The following is a 19,626-nucleotide window of genomic DNA, read 5'->3' on the forward strand; positions in this document are numbered from 1 at the left end:
GTGTCTAAGGGATCGTAGCTAGTTATTACACAATTATCTGTCTTCCGTTCTATCATAAAATATTAGATCTTTCTGATTTTTTCAGTTTCGTAATAAAAATAAAATTTAACATTATCAATCGTAATGTTTACTCAATGAATCACTGTTAAGGAGAGTCAATGCTCGACAACTTTCAGTTACAATCTTTATAGTGCCCTAGAGTCACGATCACGTCCCTTATTCTTACCCGTCGTGGCTAGAATGTCAGTGTTTCAAAAGGCTCCTCTTTCACGAGCCATCCAGATTTTCAACCTCGCCAAAAACGATGATGTTTTTGGTGATAGCAATGAGGAGCCGAAAAAAGCTATGTGTGATGGTGCTTATATAATTTAGGTATGCACCATAATTGCTTTGCTATTTAATGCTATTTAACTTAAAAAAAGCCAACTTAGCTTGCGATTAAGCGTTTTAACTGTTTAAGTAAAAAAATCATTTTCGTTAAAATGCGAATGTTTGCCAGTATATAAAAATTAAAAATAGCTGCTTTTAATAAATAATAACAAAAATAAATTATATTGTTTAATGAGTATTAATTGTTAACTCTAGTAATATAAATATTAATAATAATAATAATAAATTTAATTTAATTAAAATAAATACTATGTATCATATATAAGATAGATTACTGAATTCTAAAACTAATAATTTAAATATATCTGTTAAGTTTATAGAATATATTTTACGATTGATATTGATCTAAATCTATCAATATAAATTAATAAATAATAATGAATAATCTATGTAAAGCAATACAGATTGGAGCTTTTGTCCCAATAAAAAACTGCTAGGTTTTTATACTTTATGTAAATTCTTGACTAGACAGCTTTTTTATAAAATTCATGAGTCGATAATAATGGATAGTTAAATTCAATATCCTAACATACATAATATATATACACTCCTGTTATATTTATTAAGATTGAGTATATATCTATTAGTGATTGTACTTTTTTATTTGAAAATCTTTAGCTTTTAATATTATGTTGTTTAATTTTCGAATAATTCTTACAAAATAATTAAAAATTATATAGTCGCCCTAAATATTTTTTGTATTAAAATTAAGAAGATTGTTTAAAATATGTATTTTATTTGTGGAGAATTGTAAGGATTAAGTTGAATTGTAAAAAGTATAGACTTATTTTTTTATAATTAAATTAAATTTAAATATAAATTGGATCAAGGTGTTTGCCCTAATAAGTCAATAATAAAATCAAATAGCTCTATTAAAAGTCGCATATATGTATTTTATATTTAAAAAATACCAGCTTACAATATATGTACATTAAATTTATTACGTCTCAATTCTGAGATTATTATTCAATATTCTTTGACAGAAATAATAGTTAGTTTGTATTTGTTATGTCTATTTATTTCACATAATATAGAGAATAGAAAATCACTTATAATAAATACATTTGTTTCAATGATCCATTAGTATAATTACAATGAAACTCTTCGTTAATAGAAAAGTGTCTACCGTAAAAATAAAATGTTTATTTAATCATAAAATAAATAATTCACAATTCCAGCCAAATATACATGCCAGATAAAGTTTATTCGTAAAATATTAAATCCAGCGTTTATCCCCTATGAAGTTTGAAGAAGCTAAGCGGCAAAGTATTGTGTACCTCGACCGATGTATTATTGGATGTTGGCCAAATAGTTTAGGTGCGCTTTGCGAAATTGCCGAGGGATAGTAGGAACGCTTCGGCTATGACGACACAAACTTCCACCTCATACATATTTATTGCGCTCATCGGGGGTTATGAATCGTACTTTCACTATTGCCCCCGACGAAATCAATATACGTATTAATATTGATATGCCATGGAGGAAATTTTCATAAATTCCACCGCAACCACCCGACCCCACCACCCTTGATACTAGCTTATGTACATATCTTATTATTCTTGGCATTACATATGATGTTGATTTGAATTATGTTTTCAAGGCTATTCGTTACCATCATCATTGACTATTCAGATTGTTTTTCCCTGGAGAACTTTGCTTCAAATCTTTTTCATACTGTAATTTAATAATTTGTATATGTTGGTTATTATTTTGAGAAGTTTAAAATATTTTAAAAATAACTTGATTTTATTTATACTTTTGTGAGTAAATGTTATATATAATACAAGTAGATTGAACTACTTAATAACCCAATAAAAACAAGTATTGATATTTCTTCCTACAGATCCATAAGCATCTTACCAGTTATGTCTAAAATATTAGCAAAAATATTATTCAAAAGAATTAAACCAGAATTTAATTTGTTACTAAATTATTAATTTGGTAACAAAATTTATCAATGAAGACTTATGTTTATTACTAAAAGGTAGCCTCCAGTGAAAGACTTTATATGTTATTTTTATTTTTTCTATAGTTGCTTGATTAAAGTAGGAACAAGGAAATATATATTTTAAGAATCACTCATTAATCAAATAGACATAAAAAATAACAAGTTCAAGTTTCTATATGGAATAGCTATTCGATATTATTCAAAATACATGCTTATTATTTGCTTTAAATGCCAATCATATGACTAATTGCAACCAACAAGGGTCAAGTTATACTTGAATTTAATTTATTACAACCTTCTGACATTCTAAACTTTTCAGTGATACAATTTTCTGTTAGTCAAACCAATTAAAAAAATATAATATTTGCACGTCCATTTGCCCCAGGTTTTGCCATAAATATAAACAAAAATTAGGTTTAACCCATAAAATTTAACAATTTGAAGTTAAAAATAATGCATTAACAACATTAGTTATTGCTTAATTTTTTTGCTCATTTATCGTATTAAATCGTACAGCAAATCTCCAGGCAGCGGCCGTAACGTTGTTTTTGAAGGTTTCGCGCGGGCACTTAAGCCGCGGTTTAAATGCACCTAAGTGGCATTAAGCGATTAGACAAATGTACGAGAAATTCCAATAAAAGTAACGTTTATTTGCCTCTTGCGGAAAACTCTCGGCTGGCGTCCTCGCAAATAGCCTCCGGGAAAAATTAACGAAACAGGGCGTAAAGATATATCGCTACGACTTGGACCGGCCGTTTTCTACCAATTTATATAGGTGTAATATATCTACTAATGTATGTATAATTAATTAAAATATAACGAATAATAATGATAAGTACAACATTTAATTTTTACAGCATCAATATTTGTATTTGATTAACTGACATATTTTACAGACAGAATTTATTATTTTCATATATAAATAATTTTAGTTTACGGTATCGCAGCTCGTGTGAAATATAAAATATACTTAATATAATATTATAATAAATTATAAATTTAACATAATATTGAGTGGTATACGGTGCTTACAATTGACCTGAAAGACCTGAGTTCAAATCCCATATTAATGTATAAAAAAATCCTATTGTGCCTACATCAACTTTTAACGCAAGAATAAGACTTTTTAAAGATTGGAATTTTCTATTTCTAAGCGACATTACATAATATAATATTAGCGACAAGGCATCCCATTTTTGAAACTTTTTGAAGTAGCTCATTTATCAAGGAACTACTTAAGATTACGGAGAATATCTTATATAGATCAACATATCATAATTTTCTTTAACTAAATATGCAATTTTATGACTGATTTTATTATATTTACCATATAACATATAACCAAATTTAAAACATTACATTTATATAATTTTATATTTAAATAGTAGTAAATTTTTTTTTTTAATTTTTGCTTTAATAGTGTTGTAGTTAAAGTTTTTTATCTTTAGCAATTTATTTTAATTGTTTTAATAATTTAACATTTATTTTTATGCATACAGAACAAAAAGTATTTTTAATTACAAATAATAAGTAGTTTATTTGTAAAAGTATTCGCTCATTTAAAACTATCATTAATTTTTTTATGTTTTTTAATTTAACACTCTATTTTCCCCTTATGACTTTAAATGTATTTTTTGATTGTATAAGTTATCGTAAATTTTTTTTAATGAATCTGTAATTTTTTAATCATAAACAAGCACAACAAAAGCTATACTTTTTAATACATATATTTTATTTAAAAATAAATAATTGATTTATATTTATATAAGTTTTAAAATTAATGACTAGTGAAACTTTTCCAAAAATAATTGAGATGTTTTGTTGTGTTATTTTCACGCTAAATCATTTATCTTACTCATGTTTTCGCCATTCGCGATAAAGTGTAGTGTTTAAAGTAAATGAAAAAAAGGTCTGACGAACCATATACCTGCCCTATAACTAAAGTCTCCAATTACTCGAACCATCAACTACTCGAGTATCGAATATTAAAATTTTAAAATACTCGAGTACTCGAGTACTTTCGAGTATTTACCAAATGTACCAAAATAGCTATTATTCAAATTCGTGCACATATAAATAAATAAATAAAATACTTAGTATGTTAATTTTACAATTATTTTAACTTCACGAACATACTTTTTAAAAACAATAATGCAAAAAGTGTCTCGAATTTAATATTACTGCTAACCTTTGGTTTTATTATTCCCGTTATAGAAAAAAACCCTTTCCGTTGCTGTTGATGTTGGTCTTATTGTCATTAACGCGTTGGATAAGGCTTCTAATTTATATCTGTTCGCTTTTTATAGATATAAAATTTTTTGAACTCTCTTTTTATGTTCTCTTTTTTCATTCCCTTCTCTGCTTTTCTCTTATTTCCTTCGACTATTGACAAAATATCATTTTGTAATTCTTCTTGAATAGATTTTTTTTCTTAACAATATACAATATTCTACTCCTTCTGATTAATGCGAAGAATTTAAATCTATATCCTTCGAAGATGTATTTGGGTGAATCCCTTTCACTCTAAAGCTAAAAACGGTTCGCAAAGAACTGACTTTACTTTAAATGCCTTTAAAACACACAATTGTCTTGATTTATATTTTAAGCTGAGGGATCAGTATAAACAATTTACAACACTTTACGCTACAACTGCATAGTCATAAAACCTAAATTTTTTTTTGTGGATATTTCATATTGTTCATTGCCATAATTTAGATAAGTCGGGACTGTCGAACAGAAAACACAAAAGAAATTTCTCCGTCGTACCCACTAACATAGCCGACGACCGGAACTATGCAACTATGGAACTATGAAAAAATTATACCTGTTAGTAACCGCTCTAGCTCGGGACTTCGGGCATAAACGCCAAATAAAAGCAAGACGTTAACCTTTACCGGACCGAGTTAAAGTTATTTTTGTTTCTGAAATATTTCAAATTTTTTTAATTTCGAGTATTAATCGAATAATTTTCAAAATACTCGATTATTAAGTACTTGAAAAATAGACAAAAATACTCGAGTATCGAGTACTCGATTACTCGAATTGGAGACTCTACCTATAACTGTACGCATTTATTGCAAGTTGAGTCGATAATTATTTGTCAATTTAATGAAAAATTACAGAATAAATCTAATGATAAATACAAAATCAGCGTATGGGGATGGAGAGCCATACTTTCGTATATACGGAATAATTAATAAATAATAATGTTTTCATCGACTAATAATTTTAATAGTCGTTACGCTATGGCACATAAAATTCTAATTTTACCGCCTATATTGCATTTTTATTCTTTGTAAATTTCTCACAATTTACTTATATAATATTTTTTATACCTAATTCCGAAAATATTCATTACTTGATTTTCTCCAAGTATTTTTGCGCTCTTTTGCCAAGCGCTCATATGAATGTCTGCGCATTTGACGTACGCTTGTAATGCAGCGCTCATATGACGGCGCTCATTTGACGCACGCTCTTTTGACCGGCCGCCCATAAAATGTCAATATGTTTAATATGTGATACACAAGTTGACTGAATACATTGCCACATCAGGAATTATACAGGGTTATGATTCTATACACTCAGACCAACACACGAAACAAGTTATCTATGAACTTAAATTGTAGTTATTTTTAAACCGTCAAGAGTTAGCTTAAGCTATGAGACGATCTGGAAATTGAACGACGCAGAGCTACTACGAGAACGGTTAATTAATGTTATTTATTATATTTATAATTGCATTACACAACATTTGTAAAACTGTTGTATGTTATTATTTCATAATTTATATTTTTATTATGCAATCAAATTACCGTATTCATTGGTATCGCACACATTTTTTTATTAGTCGCTATATTTGTTTTTTATTTGCACTATTTATTTTTGACGGTTACCCATTGTTACTGACAGTTATTACGGGCATTACGTTGATATTATCAACTCACTGGAGTGGATAGCTACAATGTTATTGCCATAAAGACTGCTGAACCAAAAAATCATCAAAAAACTCAAATCACCAATCCGCAACGGTTCGTTTCGCATTCGCGGTCCGCCTACAATCGCGAGATTGATTGACTGCAGTCGTCGCCAGCGTTGTAATCGCGAGTAGTCTTTTAGACTGACTTTTTTATTATCTATTTTTGGCGAAAGGCGACCTTTTTGTCGTTGGCTCTTTTATTTGGCCTCCTTGTCTGGTCTGGAGGAACCCCTCGACGGCAGTCATTAGGCGAAGCTCTTTTGAGTTCTTTCTCCGAGTCTTGAGTTTTTTCCTCGACGTCGCTCTTTGTGTACACATTTGTTGCCGTCCTTTTGTGTACGCGAGAAGCGTCGAACAATTTGCGGCCAATTTGTGTGTGTATATATCACACGCGAAAATATTTTCCACGACAAATTCGTATAACGGCGGAACATTTTACTGGGATACTATATCGTTCGCGAAAGAAGAATGAAACGATTGCCGTTCGACGCAAGATTCTTTTTCCATACAATGTTGACAAAGATTTTGATGAAATTGTTCATTGAGTAGTAGAAAACGATACGCTTATAGAAAATATGAAATAATGTCTACATAATAAACATAATTTATTTTATATAACTATACTTCTATTTGATATTCATAGATTCGTGTAGCATTTCATACACAAAATAAATATAATATATTTTATCCTTATAAATTATTAATATTTATTATAAACTATTATATATAGTAAACTATATAAACCTTATAGTTATTTAAATGACGCGCTTCACGCTCATATTTTCGTTCTTGTAATAAAAATTTTCAGTTAACACATTACTTAAGGGATAGGCGACAAGTCATTGACATCGATTCTCATGGTAGCATTAACAAAATGAGGAAGCGTGATACTATAAAATATTATTTAGTGATTGTTCTTAGGTACCCAGTGATCGAAAAACGTATGGACGTCGCCATATGACAGGAATATTTTTATTAGATTAAAAATCTGCACACATGCTTATCGGCTATTTAAAAATATTTACAATAGCAGTAAGATTTTATTATACAAAATACACGTATATGTTGTAAAAGAACAAGAACAGATGGTTGAAAAATCGGATAGCTGTACTTATTATGGAATTTTCCAATATTCAGAAATGCAAGTGCTGCCAATTTGGTGGCACACACAAACGATGTTCTTATAGAATTTTTTGATTGTGTTTATTATCTATCAGCAGCTTAAAGAAATGCTTTTTCTAGTACACTTGCCGACGTAACTTAAGTAATTCATATTCTATCATACCTTGTAGTAATTTTTGAGAAATAAAGTGTACAAAATGTATATTCTCACATATACAGACAATCTGAGTACATATAAGAAACTTTTATTCGAACCTCTTTTTATTAAAATTAACTCAGTTGTATTACTTGGAAATTAAACTAAAAAGTTCTTTAAAATCTTTTAGATAAATATATGTCGCAAAACAAATTCCGACATAGTCCTATTGCCTACGATAAAGTTCATTGTTATTTAATTTGTAATTAAAATAAGTGGTTTTCTTGCTTTAGAATAGGTCATAAAATGCCATTTTTTGATGTTAAATAGTAATCTATTATCGGACTACCACACACATGAAATTTACGTCACTAACACAAATAAAGAATTTTTAATTATAAACAACTGTATTAAAATTATTATTAATCAGAAAAAAGCCAAGATTAGAACCTTCAAGAATTGCTGATGTCGCAATATATTTGACGACTTGCGTAGCCCATATTTGACATATTGCCGACGATCTAAAAAGTTTGTTCGTGTATGAAAACTCAAAGCTATCAGTTTTGTTAAAGACAAGATGTGACAAACTTTAACATTAGTCTGTTAAAAATAAAACTGTTCGCCTTTATTAAGATTTTTCGTCACAGAACAGATTCGTTGCTACTGATCTTGATTTACGACGACCAAGCTGTTGATTGAATAATAAGTATCCTTCGATATAAAAACATACTAATGTTGATAAAATCTATATTGACCTAATTTTTTTAACATTGGTATGTTTATTTTTATAAATATAGGAGTCCAGAAGAAAATACCAGAAATATGCATTTTCACATAAACAAAGGCTACAATGCCATTTTAATATTATGCAATACAATATTACAGAAAACTAGAAAGAACCAAATTACACGAATTAATTAGATCAAATGACAAAGTAAACATGTCATGAAATCTCCATGTATCTAAACAATTTATTTAAAATCTTAGAGCAATGTAAGCTAGATTGTTATTTTTTTCAACAAACGCCCTTTAATAGATTTTTTATTATAAAAAAAAGTTGTAAAAACTTCACTCGATTGATCAACACTGTTTTCACATTTATCAGTTTATGCTACGGCTTTTCCGCTTGTATAAATATGGACGCTATGGATTCCGATATTAAAATACATTTTCACTGAAGTGTAAGCATCCTTTGTTGATCTCTGTGCGCAATACGGTTGAATTACAAATGATTTATAGGGCAGCCTAATCAAATAATAAATTACATCATGTCAACGTTAATTAAAGCCCTTATTCCTGACCGGTAACGAAACGTGTATCATAATCACAGAACAATCATGAATGTAACTGTGGACGCACAAGCTTTCGCAATAAATAAAAGGGCTTGTTGTATCGGATGGTAAACATTACGAAAACCTTCCCCTTTATGTTCACTATACGAATATCCTCAGGCATTGAGCCTTCTTATCCCAGTTTAATGTTACACACATAAAATTATATGATGGAAAACCTTATTAAATTTTACTTTAAGTAGCGAAGTGTGATCGATAAGACTCATCTTATGGTGTAATAGGATATGTATAAGAAAGATTTGGGAACGTTAATTAGTAGTAAAACTAGGAAACAACAACAAAACCTAATTATAATTATTATCACATATTGTAAGGGTTTGTGAAATGCTTAGAGAGCTATAGTGTTTCAAAAAGGTATAAATAAAGGCAACGGAAGCAAACACAACATTTTATATAAATAAAAATATTGAATAATATGTTTATTTAGGTAAAAAATATTGTTTGTTAAAAAAGACAAATACAGCCAGAAAAAATGATTAAAACAAGGGTTTCAAAACTTTTTTGCTATTTTTACTTTTATGTTTATTATCGTCACAAAAAATTATCAAATCTTTAAAACTTTTTTATATACTAAATTTAAAAATAAAATCGCTTCAGAATATTAAAATATATTACAACTCCATCTGTCTGTACAGTCTATGGAATTAATGGCCAAAATTAAATGCCAAAAAAGTTAAGTAAATGATGAATTCATTTTTAGTTATCTCAATTCTCCCTTAATTTATAGTATATATATTTTAGTTATTAATAATAATGTTAGTTACACGCTCCTCAGTATTTAAAACGCTAGATAGAAACCCAACTTAATATTTTGCCATTTCACCGTTATTTTCAGTAAGGGTCTAAATTTTTTAATTTTATGATAAATTGTAATATAATAATAATTATAATTAATTTAATTACTTATAAGCATTTTCTGCAAGAATAAATGCTTTGTCTGAAGATCAGATGTTATATATTATGTTATTAAGTAATTATTTAAGACATATATATAGACACATATAGTTTTGTATTTTTAATTAATATATTATTTAAAATTATTTAATCAACTAAGCAAAAACAGAAAATTACAAGTTTCAACAAGGGAAACGAAAACGGCAAACGGTTAAACACACACCCAGAGATAGTAGAGCACATATACATAAAACATGAGTTTTTCGCGAAAATTACCCGCACTCGACCAAAGCTCACTCATATCTGAGCCGTTCCTTAGTCATTACGGTCCGTTACACTTATATTATTATCTTTAGCGAGTATTCCGGTGGACCATTTGCTTTTTATTATCCCAGGTGAGGTGGCTTTATCGACCGGACTCTGGAGGCTGGGCCTCTCATGCGGAAAAGACGTTCCGCACACCGGGAGAGATGCGCATATTTTTCTACATGCTGCTTTTTTCAAATTTTACACACTGTATGTAATGTAGTAGATCATTTACCTTATATTGAAACTACCAACGTAAAGATATCTATCCGAAAACTTGGTACTTTAAAAGTGTAAATATTGCTATATAATTAATTATGTATTTATTGTAAAACACACAATAAATTTAATAATAATTAGTGAGACTTAATAAATAAGTAGTGTGAACGTACTGAAATCAAAGTCTGTAAATCAATGGCTTATATTTTTATTAATTATATATCACTATTATAGCTTGGAATCCATATATCTCAATACCAATAATCTAGCTTAATTTTATTTTGATTATTTATCATGATATAAGCAGTGAGATTAGCAAAATCTAGGAAAACTTTATCTGAAAATACTAATCACTAATTTTCTCACACACAAAAATAAAAGAAATACACTAGCGTCTTTATAATATTTGAACCAAGGTCTTTAAGGTATACTAATTTTTTTTGCCATTTAATATATGGTTCTGGTATTATATTGACCGATTAAAATATTTTTCTTGGGCAGTGATCGAGTTTTAATTAACAGCGCAAATCGTTTATCTCGATTTAGCATTTTACCTACCAAATTATTATGAGATAAAAAGAGCATTTATTTACTATGATATATATTTTTGACCAAATATGCATATAATAAATAATATTAATTTATGCTTAAAATTATATTATTATTCGTATAATATATTCTCATAACGCGTCAAAAATCTGATTTATCGCTTCGCCGTTAATTTGTGTATCGAAATAAATACAAATAGAAAAGTCCATTAATTCTAAATAAGCTTCTAATGACCCACGGGTGAAGAAGTCCCCGGTTTTTAGGGACCGAGTCCTCCTTTTTGTTCGAAAGATGATATATAGGCGATGGTGTCCGCGCCACTGCCGGATAATACGAAAACTTTTTTCATCACGGTGTTTGCTTATTAAAGAGATAAAGTACCCATCCAAATATTACTGTTTGCTCCAAGGCACAGCCATCCGGCTTAATGAACCGTTTATATCAAAATTTATTTTTAATTACTTCCACATTGCGTCGAAGTAATTTTCTTGGCGCTTTTATTTAGGAAGAATTTTGATGGATTTGCTGAAAATTGATTATTACTACTTTTATAATGGTGCATTATACCCCTTGCTTATTTATTAAAAATATTCAAGGATTTGCAAGGTTTCGAATGCATCTGAGCTTACTTTATACAAATAGCTAAGTAATTTCATTTCATTTTAGGTTAATTCTGTGACGATTTGTATATGCAAAATAATAAACTACTGTTGAAATTAGTTGCAAACTTGTTTGTATTTATCGTGCTATTAATTTTAAGTAATAACAGATGTTGTTGATAGTAAATAAAAGGCTTTAACTGTAATACCCAATTAATATATCAAAGAAAAATCGTATTGATATGTGTTTAATAATCAGCAAATTATGAGCCCTGTCAAGTGTATAAAACGGTTATCAAATATCTGAAATTTCGCGATGGGTGCAAAGAATTAGAGCAAAGCTTTATGAAACATCTATGACGTTGACGTAAAGAAACTGGTTTTTAAGTTTACGAAATGGATTTAAGTCACAATAATTTTTAGCCCTGTTAAAATTTTTGTTTGTTAGCTTTTCCACTATATACTGATTATTAAATCTAACACCTGAAAATTGATTTTTTCGCGTACAATACCGCGAGCGATCGAGCTTGCTCCAACGGCTGGGAGCGTAAGTATGTAAAGTTTATGTTCATAATTGCGCGAGAAACATATTTTTGTGTATTTAACTTCACGCACAAAAATATAGAGAAAGACATACATTCTACTTAAAAGCATTCTATCTTTTTTACATATTTTACTCTCTGATATCATGTTTTGCTTTGACTAAGGCAATGTTGGTCGGAAAACATTTTTCAGCTATTACCCTACAAAAATTTGCTTAGAACAATATTATCCCTACGAGTTAAAAAGAAAAAAATTAAAAAACCTTTAAAATCAAAATAGTTTATTACTCAGTTAAAAAAATTATTCTTTCTTCAAGCTTTTAAATAATAATACAGGTTTATTTATGACAGCTTTTAAGATAATTAAATGCTCAGCGCTTTCAGTTTAATTTGCTATGTATCTTTATTATACAACGAAGTATAAGTCTATTTATAAGACGATGCACCTGGTTTGTTAAATTTGCCTTTTATAAATTTTAAAGCCTCTTCGACTGTTAATAGTGTTACCATTTCTCTACTGAGCAATACTAATTGGCTATAAAATTTTCAATTACTCTTTAAAAAGAATAAATATTCATTTCACAAACACTGAAATTAAAGTCACTCAGAATTTGGTTCTAGATCTGCAATGAAATGTACTGAAATTATCATTTGATATATTTTCTATTTCTAAAAACTACAAATTACTTGAACTAAAAACCTGATACCTCTCAATTATTTTATGCTTGGCTCTAATTTGGTCAGAAATAGTCTTAAATCACCCCGATTAGCTATTTGCAGTTGTTTTTTTAGATAGATAATTTCTCACTGCACTGAATGTACGTTTTTCTTAATAGTACAAAAGATATGTAATAGGAAATTTTTAAATTATAGCCTACAATCCAGGACATAATGCTGAAGGCTAGGAAAATTTATCGCCTGCAACTTACCGCTAATTGCTCGCATAACCAATTAATAGCCTTTAAATGATTGCTAGCATATTTTACCGTCTAGAAGCAATGAGATGTGTTTGGTCAAACCATCAAAAAATAATTTTAATTTAAGTTTCTGCCTTAAGCTATAATTATCATATTTTTGGAATTTTTTGGACCATAAGGGAATAGTTTAAAAATAAAAATAGTTGTATGGAAATGTGCTATTTAATAGGTAGATTATGTATTTTACTAGTTACATGTATCACAAAAATAGTAAAAAAATTGATTAATTAATAAGTAAGTATTAATATACATTGACTTTAAGAATATCTATAATTCGTTTTTTATTGCCACAACTAGAGTCTCCAATTCGAGTAATCGAGTACTCGATACTCGAGTATTTTTGTCTATTTTTCAAGTACTTGATAATCGAGTATTTTGAAAATTACTCGATTAATACTCGAAATTAATTTTTTTTAAATATTTCAGAAACAAAAATAACTTTAACTCGGTCCGGTAAAGGTTACCGTCTTGCTTTTATTTGGCGTTTATGCTCAAAATCCCGAGTTAGAGCGGTTACTATCAGGTATAATTTTTTCATAGTTCCATAGTTGCATAGTTCCGGTCGTCGGCTATGTTAGTGGGTACGACGGAGAAATTTCTTTTGTGTTTTCTGTTCGACAGTCCCGACTTATCTAATTTATGGCAATAAACAATATTAAATATCAACAAAAAAAAATTTTAGGTTTTATGACTATGCAGTTGTAGCGTAAAGTGTTGTCAATTGTTTATACTGATCCCTCAGCTTAAAATATAAATCAAAACAATTGTGTGTTTTAAAGGCATTTAAAGTAAAGTCAGTTCTTTGCGAAACGTTTAGCTCTAGAGTGAAAGGGATTCACCCAAATACATCTTCGAAGGATATGGATTTAAATTCTTCGCATTAATCAGAAGGAGTAGAATATTGTATATTGTTAAGAAAAAAAATCTATTCAAGAAGAATTATAAAATACTATTTTGTCAATAGTCGAAGGAAATAAGAGAAAAGCAGAGAAGGGAATGAAAGAAGAGAACATAAAAAGAGAGTTCAAAAAATTTTATATCTATAAAAAGCGAAAATATATAAATTAGAAGCCTTATCCAACGCGTTAATGACAATAATACCAACATCAACAGCAACGGAAAGGGTTTTTTCCATAACGGGAATAATAAAACCAAAGGTTAGCAGTAATATTAAATTCGAGACACTTTTTGCATTATTGTTTTTAAAAAGTATGTTCGTGAAGTTAAAATAATTGTAAAAATTAACATACTAAGTATTTTATTTATTTATTTATATGTGCACGAATTTGAATAATAGCTATTTTGGTACATTTGGTAAATACTCGAAAGTACTCGAGTACTCGAGTATTTTTAAATTTTAATATTCGATACTCGAGTAGTTGATGGTTCGAGTAATTGGAGACTCTAGCCACAACTAAGAGCCTTCATGTGCTGTCTATAGGTAATCAAACCTTAATTTTTTTCTACTATTGATAAATTAGAACATTGACTAAATTCAAAGTTTTGTTTGTATAAAAAAGTTTTGCCATGAACGCAGAAATAAAAGTTTTGTTTTAATTAAATCCAAATAATCATCCTAGAGTTATAGGTTCCTTTTATTATATTTCTTATGTACTTAAGGTAACTCGTAATGTATTATTTTGTTTTTTAATAACTTTAGCACTGACTCAAATATTATATTTTATAAAACCGATCAAAACAGACATCTTTTGAAAGCAAACGAACTTCTGTACGAAGCAACAATTGTCAATTTAAAATAATCCAAATAATATATTATTTATTGAATTGCTCTTGATTTTGTTGATTTCTTGAATTTTCCATCTAAATGTTGAGAATAAATGATACAGTGTACAGCTAGTAAATGTGCCAGAAACCCCCTGTAGCACCCTATCATCGCTAGTATCAGTAAAAACTGACAAAATACCACTCAAGCTTATTTTTTTCCTTAAAAAAGTTTTTCGATTCATTAAATATCAATTCTCCGCCAGTGTAAGTTTTCACATTTTTAGCAAATATTAACCCTTGTATTTTTTTTTAAATTCACACACGCTAAAAGTGTGCTTTATTTCCTTCACTGTTTATTTAGTAAACTATATAAAAAACTTGAATGTTTTTTAATACACACACACATATGCATATATTTCTGTTTTACAAAATCTGGAAGTTAAAATCTTTTGATAAATTTAACCGCCGATCACTAATAACTCACATATTTAGCTTTATTTGGCGGAAAAACAAATCACTACATTTTCAATTTTATGATACACAACAGATTAAATGATGAAATAAGAAAGGTTTCATTGATTTCTTCTCTTCTTTTAATATGCCATCCACCTGTTCCAAAGCCTGCAATTGCGCCCAAACCAGTTACCGCCCCCCTAGATTGCTCCAGCGCTCACACTGGAAATCATTGGTGTAGAATCCACACCAATAATTGATGCACTGTAATTGTGTAAACCACAACTTCACCAAAGTCACCTCTGTTACATACATACATGAATTTGATACAGTTCTTGTAACAAAATTTCTTTATATGTAACAAAATTATAAAATGTGCATTTAAAACAGTTTCTTGAGAAAATATTTTAGAATACACAAAATATTTAATGCAAATGTATATTATTGTGTATATTTACATACGCCATACGCCGCTCGAGATGATATACGCCCGAATATTGAAGTTAATGCGAACGCGAAATTTATGTTTGCTCCTCGGATAATGACATTTTCCATTTCTCCACTTTAAAGCACCCCCGCCCCACAATCCACGGCCTCTCAGCCAGAGCTTCCGAATTATGTCCCCTTTATGAGCTACAGGATGATCATTATTCAACAAAAATGTATACCGCTCCAAAACTTCTTCGTCTATGGAGGAAAAGCTAAAGCGAGCCAGAAACTTTGGCATCGGGTGCATCTTCGGACGCGATGAAAAAAATGGACTGTTTGCATAAGAATTTCATTATGGTATATAACGAAGTTATAACTCTTTCAAAGAGAGGTAGAGATTTGAATTTCGAACGAGGGATGCTTCAAGAATATTATCTTTTCTGTTTAATAGATGAATATGAAGTGAGAATACGATATTGACAGTCGTTAAGAGCTTTTAAAATAAAACACTTTTGCTTATATTACAAAAATAAGCTATAAAACTATTTAAACTAGTCAACTAAAACCTGCTATTAAAAACAGTAAAATATAAATTAACCCACCCGATTCGCGTTAAATTAAAAAAAAACTTAAAAATGGAGCATAAACCTTAACCTAAAAAAATTATTCCTTTTGATTATATTTAGAAAATAACGAAATCTATTAAAAATAAACATTGATAAATTTCTCCGTTAAAATCAGAAAAAGCACACATACGGCAAAAAAAATTTAAAGTGCAAATAAAAAATCAGTTTAAAATGTAAATTTAATTAACAAGAAATCAGAAATTTTAAATATCGGCTAGCAGCTCAAAAACCAAAAATGTCCTTGACTAGATAGACTAGATATTCACTTCTTAGCAAACATGTTTTATGCGTACCTATTGGGTACTTCTTTGCGATTTAGAAAACAGCAAAAAATATATTTTTCAAAACACCAGTCAAACCGACTTTTCCAATTATTTGTCGCCCAATAAGTTTACTTTCATAAATTATTAAAAATTCAGAAAAAATAATACTAATAAGAACTGCTGGTTAGAAAACTAATATATGAACAGTTCGGTTTCCTCAAGAAGCACTCAACTTCTCACCAACTAAATATACTGACTGAGGACGTATCTGCCAACTATAATATGAAAAAAAGTACAGATCTAATAATGGTAGATGTGGAAAATGCGTTAGATACTAGCCATAATCTTTATATATATATATTTGTATATTGTATAATACAATATATTGTTTTTTTAACATGTTAGGGTCCTTATTTCAATAAAACTAATATCGCCTCTATGGAATTTTATATAAGGTTTTGTAGGAACTCTCATTCCTAAATTTGTATTTAATTCAAAGGTTTGCAAACGTCGTGACCAATTATAATTGTGAAACTTTACTACGTGTAAGGGTTAAATTTGTCGACTGTTCCTGTGGTTCAATCAGATAGCATCTCAATAAATCATACAGTACGATTGTAGTCGTAACCACGAATATAATCGGCGCGACCAGGATTAGGATTCTGACTGTCAGGACGAGGGCTCGTGCCGTGTCGGGGGTATAAGTGAAGACCGCAAGCCACGCCAGCGTAAACGTTAGGGGTTTGAATAAAGGGATGTGCGGCTGGATGGCTTTGGCCCGACATTGGCACCAACTTGGCAGGGATAGAAAGTAAACCCAAAGGTGCATGCCCCGGATTATAGCTAAGCCCGTCGTTTGATTTACGCCTTTTCCGCTTGATTAATTTTAGACAATATTTTCTAAGCTAAATCCTCTTACTTTAGATGATACAATAATAATTAATGTCTTTTGAGGTATATAATTTTTCCAAAGATCTATAGATGGCTTCTTACTTAAGATTATAAATCAATAATATATACAAAGAATGTTTTAAATTGTCATATAAAGTAAGATTCCCACCATCCCCTAACAGAAAATAAATGATTGTAGATTTGCCATTTTTAGAAATAATTTTAAAATGGAATTGCTGATTTTTGGTTTGGGAATTTTGTACAAAATAATTATTTGGGTACATATAAGAACAAATTTGAAACAAAACTGCCATATTTTAATCTGAGGTAGTATGCTATAGAAATGTTAAAAAACAATAGATCAACCGGATCTCATTTGATGCCAGCAGAGTCTTTTTGGCTATGACATTAATAAATCTGTCTTGCAGCATACTAGAAGCGATGGCTGGGTTGTCATGTGATGCTAATATCGCCAAATCATTAGCAGGGGTAGCCACTATATTATTTTTCGTCTTTGTAAGATGTACAACAGGTATAGCACAAGCTCAAGCACGCTTCCTTGAGAGATGCCTAAAGTTATAGGAAAAATTGTCTTTGGTTAAAAAAAATCTTTTTGTTTTTAGTCTGGGAAGCCAGAGAGTGGTTCAAAAACAGTTTTCAAATGTGTAGCAAATGTTAAAAAAATACTGTATCATTTATTGCTCAAGTGTGTTTAGCATTATAATCACGTCCTGTTATAAATCGGTTTCCAAGGATGTTATCGTTGTATCTACTGGTCCTTTGTATTTTATGTTTTCGTGAACTATCAACAGCTGTGATAGTTATGGGTCCAGCCCAATCTTCAATTTTTTCACTAGTGGCACTATCATATTTATATAGTTCGTAATGTTTTATTGTATTTTCAACTATGATAGATGAACTTCCATGAGCAGTACCATCTGGAATCCAGATGGTACTGCTCTTCCATGAGCAGTACCTAGATGATAAGTATGATATATAGTACAATTTGATATTCTTAAATAGCTTTTGTCGGTAAAGTAAGTTCGGAGATCAGTATAATATATACCTGTTCAGTTTTATCAATATTTAAATTTTTTAATTATTAAAATATACTTCTCTGATAAAAATACATATAATAATTATTTCCACAATTCTTACAGAAAAAAAATAATTAAAATTTCAGTTGTAAACAGCTCAAAAGTATATTTGCTATTATATTTTTGTGTGCGTGAATATGTTTGTGTATTTTTAATAAAATATAATACTTTCAAAGATAATTAACGAGCAACAATAAAAAATAATAACATTTATGCTAACTATTTCAAACCTAACTCCTAAATCTACAAATTATCCGCTACTGGCATCTAAAATTTCAGTAATCAATTTAAATACTAATTTTCTTGTTGTGCATACATTAAACTTTATTACCGCACTCCACCCTACCAAAAATATCTAAATGGTCGATTCTCTGTTTATAAATTGTTCGAAATTATTGTACAGCTTTACAGTAGTACCATACACCAGTTTTACACCCAAAATGCGTATGTGTCAGAAAGGCTTGCGTTTGAAATATGACAAGCAATCAGCGCGAGGGAACCTCGTTTGGTACTACCAAACCAGGACCCGCATCCCCTGGACCGGACCGCTGATCTCTGATTTGTGGTGTTGTGTTTTGTGGTTTTCCAAACCATAGACGGCGGAATTTAGTTATTGATGACGTGTGTACGGCGCGGGTGTGTTTCAAAATATAAATATTGGGGGCACAATCGCGAACCGCCCCCGGGCCATAGTCAATATCGTTTATTTGGCGCGTTGCGTAATGACACGTTGATTGCTTTTTCGAATCCATAGACAAACAATATACATACACGTTATTGTATATATACTAGGTCCGTCGATTAAAACAAACATCAAAATTCAAATATGTCTAAGTGGTTTTCCGGTATTTTCGGTGCGATGGGCCGTGCTCTATTTTGGCGATATTTGATTGGATTTGTGAAAGGATTAGAATTTACCGTGTGTTTGTGGAATCGATGTTTGACCTACTGCATATAATTTAGTAGTGGTTGTCTACAGGTATAATAAATTATTATTAGGAGGTAAAAAATTAAAATTAACCGAATTAAAACAGAAGCAATTATTTTTACAAAACCTAGATCAACTCTGCCACCACCTTACAAAATAAACAGGGCAGTTACGTAAAATGGTAAACAAGCATTGAATATTCTA

The sequence above is a fragment of the Plectrocnemia conspersa genome, unplaced genomic scaffold, assembly GCF_051122295.1.
Source record: "Plectrocnemia conspersa isolate PC_06_02 unplaced genomic scaffold, ASM5112229v1 ptg000008l, whole genome shotgun sequence".
Taxonomy (NCBI): domain Eukaryota; kingdom Metazoa; phylum Arthropoda; class Insecta; order Trichoptera; family Polycentropodidae; genus Plectrocnemia; species Plectrocnemia conspersa.